This window comes from Elaeis guineensis, chromosome 8 (genome assembly GCF_000442705.2).
Source record: "Elaeis guineensis isolate ETL-2024a chromosome 8, EG11, whole genome shotgun sequence".
NCBI classification, from domain to species: Eukaryota; Viridiplantae; Streptophyta; class Magnoliopsida; order Arecales; family Arecaceae; genus Elaeis; species Elaeis guineensis.
Window position 1 is genome coordinate 132,516,295 of NC_026000.2, and position 12,151 is coordinate 132,528,445.

Consider the following 12,151-nt stretch of genomic DNA (forward strand, 5'->3'; position numbering starts at 1 on the left):
GACAGACCTTTCAGCCGATGGATCTGCGCTCCCTGGCAGGCCACAATAACGATCACGATCCTGCTCCACTTCCTGCGGCGGATCCCGCGCAGCTCCATCACTCCCTGGCAGGCTGTATTAACGGCCATGATTCTGTTCCGCTCCCTACGGCGGACCCCACGCGACCCCATTACTCCCTGACAGGTTGTATTAACGGCCATGATTCTGTTTCGCTCCCTACGGCGGACCCCATGCGACCCCATTACTCCCTGACAGGCTGTATTAACGGCCATGATTCTGCTCCACTTCCCACAGCAGGCCCCACGTGGCACACCCCGATGATTGCCACGGGTCCACCCCACTACTCTCTGCAACAAACTCCGCCTGACCCTGGGCAGCCCGCTGCCAGACGGTTACAGATGTCGCTATCAAGCTGCTGCCCCCTCCGCCTATAAAAGGGGGCTCCAGATACGTTATTCTATAAGCTCTCATCCTTTATCTAAAAACTCTGCTAAATTCTCCGTTCGAGCACTCCATTCTTGTTGAGGCAGAGAACTGATTTGAGCGTCGGAGGGTCTTGCCGGAGCAACCCCACCTTCGGTTTAGACTTCCTTTGCAGGTCCCGGCGGCGACCGCGACTTCTCCGACTCCAGCTTCTCCGGCGCAAGCAGATTTTTGCACCAACAACAGGTATGGCATCAGGAGACAGACGATGATATTTGTGTTTGCAGTCTACCCCAGAGGCTGAGGCGCCTTCATCGATTTCTACTGCCGCACCAGCTCTGTCGCTAAAGGGTCCTGCACTGGCAGGTCTGAGTGAGGTGGGTCTGAATGAGGTGGATCCAAGTGGTATAATTATATTTTTTATATAATAAAATTGATTTTTTTTATTTAGATAGCTATCATACTAATGATTTTTATTTATTATTATTTCAGATCAGTCTCCACCAATAGTGAGGTGAGGGCGAAGTCTATCGAAGAACCTCGCTCTAGAATATTAGAGACGTGAGCACCCGGGATAGCGTCTCCGTATTGAGATATCATTCGGCTATACCAGACCTATTAGGGGATGGTGCGAGCCATGGCAGACTAAGCTGGACATCATATGCTGCAGCTATGCCCCCGTGATGCTTTTCGATTGGCGTCACATTGTACCGGCTCAGAGAGATATTTTCTACACCTAATTACAGATAAAATAAATTATACTGTGAATATTTAATTAGCATGATATTCTTCTAATATTTGTTATTGGTAGGGTGTATTTGATATTATTCATTTGTGGAGGATTGCGTGCGTCGAGCTATGGACGTTCATTTATCTTTATATTTCAAGGAGTGTCATCACTACATCTATTAGCATTGGTACCATGTGATGCAAGATCATAGGATGGAGGCAGCGTGGTAGCAGCCTTATGACAGCATCACTATGGATGATTGGGCTCTCATATGCCGGCATTACGAGGATCTGGTATATCATGTTACATATCAAAAAAAAAATTTTTTAGAGTTTAATAATTGAATCATTTATTCTTAAATTCAGTTTGTTACCTACTAATTTGACTGCTAACTGTACAGAGAAGATATGCCCACAATGTCATAAATCGGATGAGACAGACCGTATCGCATTGTGGGGGTTCGAGGTCATTCGCTCGTCACATAGAGCAGATGATAAGTAATTTCTAATTAGTAGATTTTAATTCTTCAACTATTTAAAATTTTTTTAATTAATTATTCTCTAATTACAGAGAGATGCAGAGAGTGACGAGCTTTCTGATAGGATTGATATCTACCAGCGGATCCACCAGCGACGGTCAGGAGAGTAGATGACGGAGAGCTAGGAGCTTTTTGTAAAATTTTTTAATTATTTTTTTCATTCGCAGTTGATTTTCAGTATAAAATTAAAATAGCTATAACTTTAATTTTCAGAACCGTATGATAGACATCAGATCCCAACCTATCCTTAAGGGCTCAACCGCACCCACAGATAATGAGATTTATGATCAGATGCTTGGTACGAGACTTTGTTATGTTAGAAGTCTAGGGCATGGGATCGCTGCTCCCTCATCCTCTCGCTCGTCCAAGGCTGACATCCATACTGCCCGTGATGCTAGACTAACAGAGGTGCAGAGACAGGCTGAGTGACGAGCTGATGAGTTGACTGCATGCGTTGATGAGTATCAGCGGCTCCAGATCTAGATGATGAAGTGGATAGTGTAGATGGAGCAGATGATGCAGTTGATGAGGTAGTAGCAGGTCGATCTGAGCTCATCCGAGTACACCCCTTCCTCAGTCTGATCTCCTTCTGCAGATACCGACACTTGACGACCTATTTGTGTAGCTTTTTATTTTTATTTCAAATCACTTGTAATTTTTATTTAAATTAAATAAAATGATAAAATTTATTTATGAGTTTATTGTTTGAATTTTTTATTATAATTTTTTATTTTTAATTTATAAAAAATATTATAAATATAAATTAGATATATATATTCATAAATTATTTTTTTTAAAAAAATATGAGTAAATTATTAGCGATGAAACTATTTTCAATGAAATATTGGTCACCAAAAAATATATTGTAAATAAATTTTTTGATAAATTTAAAAATATCAAAATTTTATATTAAATTAATATTGATGAAAAATTTTCATCATAAATAACTAAAAATTTATTATCGATAAAAATTTATATCAGAAATTGCTATATTTATGATGTAAAATATATGTCATTAATATTTTTTTAAATTTAATTTTTTTAAATTTTTTTTATTAAATTAATAGCGATAAAAATATGTTCATTATAAATAATTATTAATAATAAAAATTTATGTCAAAAATTATTTTATTTACGCTAAAAAATTTACATCGCTAATATTTTTTTAAATTTAATTTTAATAAAATTTTTTAATTAAATTAATAGCGATGAAAATATTTTTATCATAAATAATTATAATTTATTAGTGATAAAAATTTACATAAAAAATTATCATATTTGTGATGAAAAATTTATGTCGTTAATATTTTTTTAAATTTAATTTTTATAAAAAAATTTAATTAAATTAATAACAATGAATAATATTCATTGTAAATAATTATTTTCTTATTAGTGACATCATAGTTCATTGTAAATTATCTTTTTTTATGACTAAAAGTTTTCATTGTAAATAGTTTTCATAAAAGTAATTTTTTTAACGACAAAAATTTTTCATCGATAATATCGATTATTGACGATGAAAATTTTTTTCATCGTTAAAAATTATCAACGACGTTATTATTTATGACCAAATATTAGCAATAATAATTTCATCGCTAATAACTATTAGCAACAAAAATTCATTAAAAATTTATCGCTAATATCATGCTTTGTTGTAATATCTATAATATGAATAAATGGTCAAAAAATATTACTACATCAGCAATTATTATATCTTCTGTACTCTAAACTAAAGAATAAAATACATACAAATAACACATGCAAGGACATAAGTTCCTAACAATCAGCAGCCTCTCTCTAAAATCTGTAAAGATACAAGGACATATTTGATTAAATACATTCAGCTCTCTCTGAAACCTACTATTTTTTTTCCTGTTGAGATACATGTAAAGTCACTATAAATAATTTTATAGCCATCAGCAGCCTAGTACTCATCCCCTATTTTAATATCATTCATATTGTCCAAATGATAACCAGTTTGACAGATATTAATCAAAAAGACAAATTTACTATTAATTGCCAGCCAAAATCTAGTTACATTCAACAAAAATTCTAACCCACTTTCAATAAACTGGACAATATACAGAATATATAAATCCATTTTCACATTTAACAAAACTGAAAAATATACAAAACTTAGAAATCTAGTTTAAACATGTATCACTATGTCATAATACATCCACAAAATATAGAGCTGATTCATTCATTCAATAAATATTGAAAATTCTCTCAGTTCTCCCCTTCACAGATTCAATTTCATTTATGACCAAGGTGATGTCTCTCTTGAGTTGGGAGACTGCTTCCTTGGCTTGAAATGATTTCTTGACCGACAGCACTGGCACTTGAGTTGGGAGCTCATCCATCTCTTCTAGATGCAAATTTCGATCTCCTCTTTCTTCCAGGATTCTACAAAAAATGACATATATTGTAAGTTTCTGTATAAATAACCATACAATATGAATCAAAAGCTACATTGTTGACCTTGTACACAAGACCAAATCAGTGGTGTTTTAAACATATGGGGGGCCACAAGTTGTATTAGCCTCACCTCGAACCTACACATCATATTTCTGTATAAATAACTCATATCATAACTCAAAACTTGATAATGGTAGATCTTACCTCTCTATCCATGTCTTTTCTCTTCTTATTTTTTCTGATTTTCAGGTCCGGACTTCTTGGCATCTTACATGTTTTGTAATTGTACCCATATTATAAGTGTAATAACCCATCCAAAAAAAAAAAAGAGAGAGGGGCTCATGCGCCCTACACATAAGAAGGGGATGGAAGACTCCCGATGAGAGTCTTCCTCTTCTCCATTTTCGATCGGGAGGAGTTCTAGGGCATGTTAGCCCTAGATTTTTTTGGGCTATAAGAAAGGGTGTCCTCTCCTCTCTAGTCACCTCATCTCAGAGCTGATTGATTGCCGACAAGAGCAATGATTTCTTGTGGATTCCATCAAGACCCCCTTGGCCAATCTTTGCCGATCCTTCGTCAGAGACAATGTGCGGACCTATAACCTCCTTCCCTCTTTCTTTAGGTCCAGTGTCCTGCATCACCACCTAGGATAGTGCCGGCAAGTTGCCAGACTTGTGAAAGGATAGGATCTCCCCTGTTTTAAGGTATTCTTTTAATATTTTTTTTGGCCATCGATGATTGTGATTGCTGCTGAAGGTGTCTCTTGATCGATGCTGAATGTCACCATTGGGCACCGACTAATGCTTCCCGACCATAGTCGGATGAAGGGGGGGAGTGGGATAGGGGTTCGGGTCTCTTGTTTTCATGAAGAAAAAGAAGAGAGAGGGTGCAGCTCTCTTTTCTCTCTTTCTTTTAATTATTTATTTTATTCTCTAATTAGATTGAGGAAAACCTATTAAAAAAAAGAAAGAAAGAAAAAATTAGGAGACTTGGAGTGGACCTTGGTGAGCCATCATAGAAGGTTTAAATCAAATTGTTCACACTTTATTATTTTTAATACTGAAATTAGTTTTGTAGGAGAGCAATTTTTTGAAAAGGAGATCACCTAGCAGATCTCTTAGCACTCGGTTTGTAAACTGAGGTGTGATCATACCAGCACTAATACACCAGATCCCATCAGAACTCCGTAGTTAAGCGTGCTTAGGTGAGAGTAGTGCTAGGATTGGTTACCCTAGGAGAGTCTTGGACTTATAATGTTTAGAGATTTTTTTAAAATTTTTTTATCCTTAATTGCATATGATTTTTATGTGTAATCCTAATCATGTAAGGATGCAATTATTGTACAAAAAGGTATCGAGCAAAATATCTTGATTTTGGATTCGTAAATTGAGGAGCTCATCGATTGCTGTATTTAGATTGATTATCGATAAAGGTAAGAATCTTCATACATAATCATCATTATATATGTTGTTTTTATCATTGGATTTGTATCGTTGAATTTATATCATTAGATTTTGATGGATGGATTTGTCATGCTTGAAATACAACTATTTCATGTATAATTTTTAGCATGAGTATATTATGTGTTGATTAGATATATGTGCACTGGTAATTGACAGTATGACTATATAGATCTAATATACTTATTTTAATCACATCTTAAACTGAAATTAATATGACAAATTCAACATGAAACAAAAAGATATGGTTTGAACTAGCTTCATCGTAAAATAGCCCGTCAGGAGCTTATGCCTGGGACAGCCTTCACGGGTTTGTACTTGGATCAGCCGACTAGGAGCTCATGCCTGATACAGTCTGTCAGGAGCTTATGCCTGGGACAGTCCTCACAGACTTTCATATGTGAGATAGCCCACCAGGAGTTTATACCTAGGATAGCCCACCAGGAGCTTATGCTTGGGACAGTCCGTCAGGAGCTCATGTCTAAAATATAAATTGAGAGATTGACAAATTTACGATCTTATTATTTTGAAGGTTATATAGCAAACCTTAGAAATTCGATGAATTTAGATCAGAGTGCATAGCAAAAGCATGATAGTTTAAATCATTTAAATTTGATCGAAAGATTAGTTCTAACTCGAAGGGTGTTAAGAAAGAGGATTGAAATTTTGAGTGAAAAAGGTTATTTAAGAGCTTTAGGATAAGATAAGAGTTTGTGCCCTTAAGGTTTTGAGTTTACAACATACTAATTTTGAGGATAAAATTATTTTAAGAGAGGAAGAATGTAATAACCCATCCAAAAAAAAAAAAAAGAGTGGGCTCACGCACCCTACACGCGAGCAAGGGATGGAAGACTCCCGAAGGGACATGCGCCCATTGAAGTCGAAGAGACGTCTATTTAGAAGAGGATGTTGTAGGACTACCATGCATCTGTATGGACCGAAGACCTGTGATAGAGCCCTCTGCAAGAGTCCATTGCGATTCGGACTCTTTAGGGGCTGCAAACTTCATATCCTAGGTCATTATGTATTCTGAATCTTGCACAGCGATCTAGTTCGTATCTCCCCTCGCATCTAGGGATCTGGGACTCACCTCTAGATTTGATCTTCCGACCTCAACATCCTAAGAATCAGGGCTTGGGATGTAGTACCTTGGGGCTATCTGATCTGGATCTAAAATTGGGGATAAGAGAGAGTTTCTGTGCAAAAAATAAAAAACAAATCATGCTCTTATGTCCCTTTACTCGTTGTCTTGGACAGCATCTCAGGCGCCCGCCTGCCAGCGACATCTAAACCCGATGGGCCTATGGGCAATCCGATCGCCATCTCGCCACATCAAGAACCCTCCATATAGGTCATCTTCTTAACCACCTCATGATCTACTCTAACATATTGTTTGGATTGGGGGTACATGGGGGTTCATAAGGGGAAGGGAGGGGAGGGTAAAGAACAAACCCCTGTTTGGCAAAATTTTTTGAGAGGTAAAAGAGGGTAGAGAAGGGTTCTCTCAACCCTTCTGTACCTCTCACTTACTCAATTTTCTGTACTCCCAATTTGTAGTGTAACGGAGGGGAATGTTCATGCTTAATTTTCATTTTCCTAACATATCCTTAATAAAATTTTAAAATTACAACTAGACTATTATACACTCTATCTTCCCAACCACCCCTTCGCTCTTCGCACAACTTAAAAATCCTATAGCCATCCCTTCGCCCGCAAGCCGTTCCTCATGCAAATCCGAATATCACGATCTTTGGAAGGCAGATTCCAGAGATTCACGATCTTTGTCAAAATATCACAAACATTAAATAGTACATCTATTAACGAGAAAAAATATATTTATCAAAATATATATAAAAGTTCTTCTATCTCTTCTTTTTAACTCCACTATCCAAACAAAGATAAGGTATTATCCTTTCCTTCCCTTTCCAAACAAAGATTTATTAATTCCCTTGCCCTCCCCTCCCTTACTCTCCATTACTCTCCTCTTTTCTTTTCTTGTGAACTCTCGTGTACCTCCAATCCAAACAGAATGTAAGTCATCCCTGCATCCCCTGCCGACACGCCAGCTGCCAACCGGCAAGTTCTCGCATGCGCTTCCATAAAAATGGAGGTTCTTTTTTTTGGCGATGGTGAAGCGTTGGGATTGCTGCGGCTTATTCGACTCCGTTGTGATTCTCGCTTCTAAGAGCGTGAGCTGGTCGAGGGAAATTGTGGTGACATGATCAAAACGATCTTGATCTTGCCATGAGAAGTAAGAACATGGCAGTCGTCTTTGTCCTCAATCAAGAAACTCAGCACGTCGGAATGAATTATCCGTGATAGCGGTATGACTCATAATTTATTCTAGTTTGCTGACTTTCTTATGCGATCGTTTTGATAATCTCACCACTGTTTCCCTCAGCCGGCTCCCTCTCTTAGAAGTGACAATCACGGTGGAGTCCAATAAGTCACAGAAATCATAACGCTTCACCGTCTGCAATCATAATTTCTTCGCTGCATGAAAAAAAGGGCCTCCATTTTTATGGAGGCGCAGGCGCTAGATTTGATTATCCATATCACAAGCTTTTGATTTTTTAGACATGTATAATGTGCGTTCATTTTCTTGTTGGTCTACACTCTATGAGTTCAAGAGGTTGTCATGTCAAATGATGAATTAAATCACTCAGATTGTGAAATGAATATATGTTTAATTAGTAGTTATTTAAATTTTGAAATTTTTGAATCTTTTAATATTGAAAGATATATTTTATTCTGTTATAATCTTATAGGGCATGTTTGAATCTGAAAAGACTGAATTGGATTTGATTTCATTGTCAATAATTATTAGAAGCTATTGAAGCTATGTAATTATTGTATGTCCGCTGCAAAGTCTTATTTATGCATTCCTGACGCTACTGCTCAATCCTTATGAATGTTGGTTGAACAATTCTACAGTTTCTGTTCAGTATGATGCTAATTTTGCACAGTCTGGAGCATTCCACAAGTTCCAGTTCTCCTTTTGGTTTGACGCCATTTTAACCGTCGAGTTCCAGTTCTCCTTTTGGTTTGACACCATTTTAACTGTAGAGGTGAATGCTTATGAACTTCACTTAGATGAAATTTTCCACATAAGGGCACAAAAAATATATATAAATGGTAAAAGTACTTTGCACATGCACGAGGGTCATCCGCCATGCACCTACACAATATAAATGATGCATATTACTGTATAATTTTTCATTCCTTGAACATATCCAACAGTTCTTCATGGAAACAATTGAACTAACAAAACATAATCTGTATGCGAATCCTTTTCAAATATGTTTTTGTTTGAGAGTCAAATCTTATGGTTCAGTTAGGGTGAAAGATATATTCAATTGAGGTATCTAAGTGACCTTGCTTTGCATAGATTGTTTCAGAAGAAAGTTTAGGGTTCGTTCAATTAACCACAAAAAAAAGTACTTCTTTTGCTTCTTGATTTTTGAAAAGCAAAAATTAAGAAGCAATGTTTGGTAACACCACAAAAAGCAAAAAATAAAAATCAAAAAAATAATATTTGATAACATCATAAAAAATAAAAATCAAAAAGCAATGTTTGATAACACCACAAAAAGCAAAAAGTAAAAATTAAAAAAGCAAAAATAATTATTTTTTTGTGAAAAATAATTTTTTTTACTTTTTAAAATTTATTTTTGCTTTAAAAAATGAGTGAAAAATTTTATCTCTTTTCCGTTCACTACGACCCCTCCTCCTCCCAGGTGCTCGTCCACCTCGCCCCCTTCGCTGCCTCCATCGCCGCCCCCGCCACCGTGGATCGCCTCTCCCGCCTCCTCTCCATATCCCCCACTGGATCCCTTCCCCTCCGCACCATCTTTCGAATGTAGAAGGAACTCGGCCTTTCTGACGACTTCAAGGGTTCGATCATTGCCCAAAATCCTACTATCTTTTCGCTCCGGAACAACCCACGGGAGCCCAACACCCATCTATTGGAGCTCGTCGAGGGGAACCCCAGCTCTAATTTTACACCGGTGGTGGAGGAGTGGCGGTGCTGGGAGATGACCAGGGAGGGATCCAAGGTGAATGAGATGGTGCTCAGATTTGGATTCAAGTATGGGTTCCCTCCCGAGATGCAGCTCATGCATTCAGCGAGAATTGGAGGGAAGGCAGCTGGGAGTGGAACTGGCACTGAAGGAGAAGGAGAAGCCTGATTCAACTGCTAACAACGTCTGAGTAGTGGTTCAGAAAGTGTGTGAGAATGCAGAGTATGGTAACAGCCAAAGTAATATCTAGCAAAGAGGTATGTAGTTAATCAATCTCTCATTTTTTTTTAAGTTAGATAATTTTAAAAAAAATTAGATAATCAGCCAAAGCAACTAGTTATCAAACATACTTTTTGCTTTTTTGCTTTTGTTCTGTAGCAAAAATCAAAAAAAAAAATAATAAATACTTTTTAGGAAGCAAAAATCAAAAAGTGTAATCAAATGCACCCTTAGCAATCAAATAATCACTTAAGGTTTAAAAAATGGTTAATTCTTTGAGTTAGTTTCATATGAAATGAAGGCATGCATGATGCTAATGCAGATCAGAGGCTATGTGATTTTGTTTGTTCTTGTGGTCTAATCCCCATATCGTCATATAACATTTGTTAACTGTGGAAATTGAAAAGATGGGTATAACCTACTAGATTTCTGTACATGTAACGAGTCAATTCTTCTGGAAATCATAACCTATAATATATCAAACTTTATAATTATGTAGAAAATTCAGTCTTAGAATTAGACTTTAATTTTCATAATCTAATTTGGCCTGATATTCAGGCCATCCATTCAATTATTGGAAACACACTTGCTTTTTAGTAACTGTAACAGCAATTTTTGAATAAAAAAATTTGAGAAAAGGGAACTCTTAATGTTTAAAAGATCAAAGTGCTCACTTCAACATGAAAAGGAAAATATATATATATTGCTGCACAATACATCGACATGTTGATGGTAAGACGATGGAGAGGAGGGAGGCAAAATAAAAGGATGATGCTTAAGCCTGTTGCTTGTACTTGATGTGCATATAGCTGTTGCTTAAGGCTCTGTCTTTCTGAAAAGTTTGCACAGATAAATGCTCTCCTGAAAATTTGGGAAAATGATTGAGAGGAGAATCCTTTATATGAATCTGAGACTTTTCTTTTCTTTCCCTTCCTTCACTTAAGGATACAATAGGGAAGTAAATGACAGATGTTATTAACGTTTACTGGATTCTAGTCGAATTGCTGAATATATTTCTCTCAAGGTTTGAATGTGTGAATTTTTTGTTGAAGTATCATTTGTAATGATTGATTAAAAAATGTGGAACTCTCTTTACCTGTGCTTCCTTTCTCCTTCTGCATACATCATTCAATCAACATGTCATTTCAAATTGATATCAACTGTGTTCTTTAGTTTCTCAGTTTCTTCTCTTGGTATGTTTGTGCTTTATTCGCTCAATGACGTGTTGATCAATATAAGAAAAGTGATTCGTTGTTCCTTTGTTGCCCTTTAATGTAGATTTTAGATAGTGTCAGACCTAAGCAATGGAATAGACAAATAGTAGTTATAGTGCATGGATTATATTTCATCATCTTATTGTTGCAAAGGCATCGGAAGTTTGTTACTTGTGGACTATGGTTTTTAAATAGTACATTTGAATGTGCTGAAGAAGGTGGTTGTTGCACTGAATAGTTTTTAATGTCACCAACTCTTTCGGTGCATTTGTGAGAGGATGGCAAGAAAATATGACATTTGTTTAAATGTCATTGTCAACTCCTGAGTGTCTGCTGAAGAACAATAAAGATGGTGGCATGGGGGCCTGTTGGGTGAAAAGAATCTGCTATTGAGCATCCTCCATGTTGTACTTGTGCAGAACCAGTGACAGTACGACAAGTGTCTTTTTGCATGTAAAAGATGAGACCTCCATCTGAAATTTTAAGTGCTACTGATAGGTTTCATCTGAATTAATTTTGCTTGCTCTTGCTGTTAGTTGGTAGGTATTCTAATGTGGTCTTCTCACTTTCTCTCTGTGCACTCCCTGAAGGGGGAGGGCATTAAGGGAGAGGCAGCTGAATTGGATCTCAAAGTTTGGGTCTTGGGGTTGAGTCAGGGCTGATTCTTTTGGCTTCAATTGCCAGGGTAAAGACAGATGGTGAAGGTGCAGCCAACCAATTAATGTTATTTTTATCTTTTGATAAAGTCAATGTGATTTTCATATGAAAAACTCTCAGATACTTGTGGAAACACCTTTCTTTAGCTTGAAATTAGAATCTCCTATGGATGGTGAAGGGAGCAACAACTGGGCTATATTTGATGTGCTCAAAGCTAATGCCAAGTGCTTTCCAGGCACAAATGTTGATAAGGTTGTGACTGGCATAGTTTTAATTAAGATGGTTCAGTTGAGGTCCAGCTATAGTGGTGGTTTCCACCGGCTTAGAAAATGCAATAAGACACACTCCATGGTGAATAAAAGGTGTTGCTACTTGCCTGACATGGGAAGGCAAAATAATGTGTCAATAACTACAAAGTATGTCTCATGTTTATAAGCTAAGAGCTTAAAAGAACTTTTTTCCTCAGAGTGGAG

At 36.8% G+C, this 12,151-nt stretch overlaps 1 long non-coding RNA gene across 1 annotated transcript; it reads left to right on the top strand.

The window, feature by feature from the left end:
• Window positions 1-7,518: 7,518 nt before the first annotated feature.
• Window positions 7,519-8,269, top strand: LOC140851113 (uncharacterized). Its single transcript, XR_012133918.1, has 2 exons — window positions 7,519-7,893; window positions 7,971-8,269. It is a non-coding gene; the product is annotated as an uncharacterized lncRNA (long non-coding RNA).
• The last annotated feature ends 3,882 nt before the right edge of the window (window positions 8,270-12,151 follow it).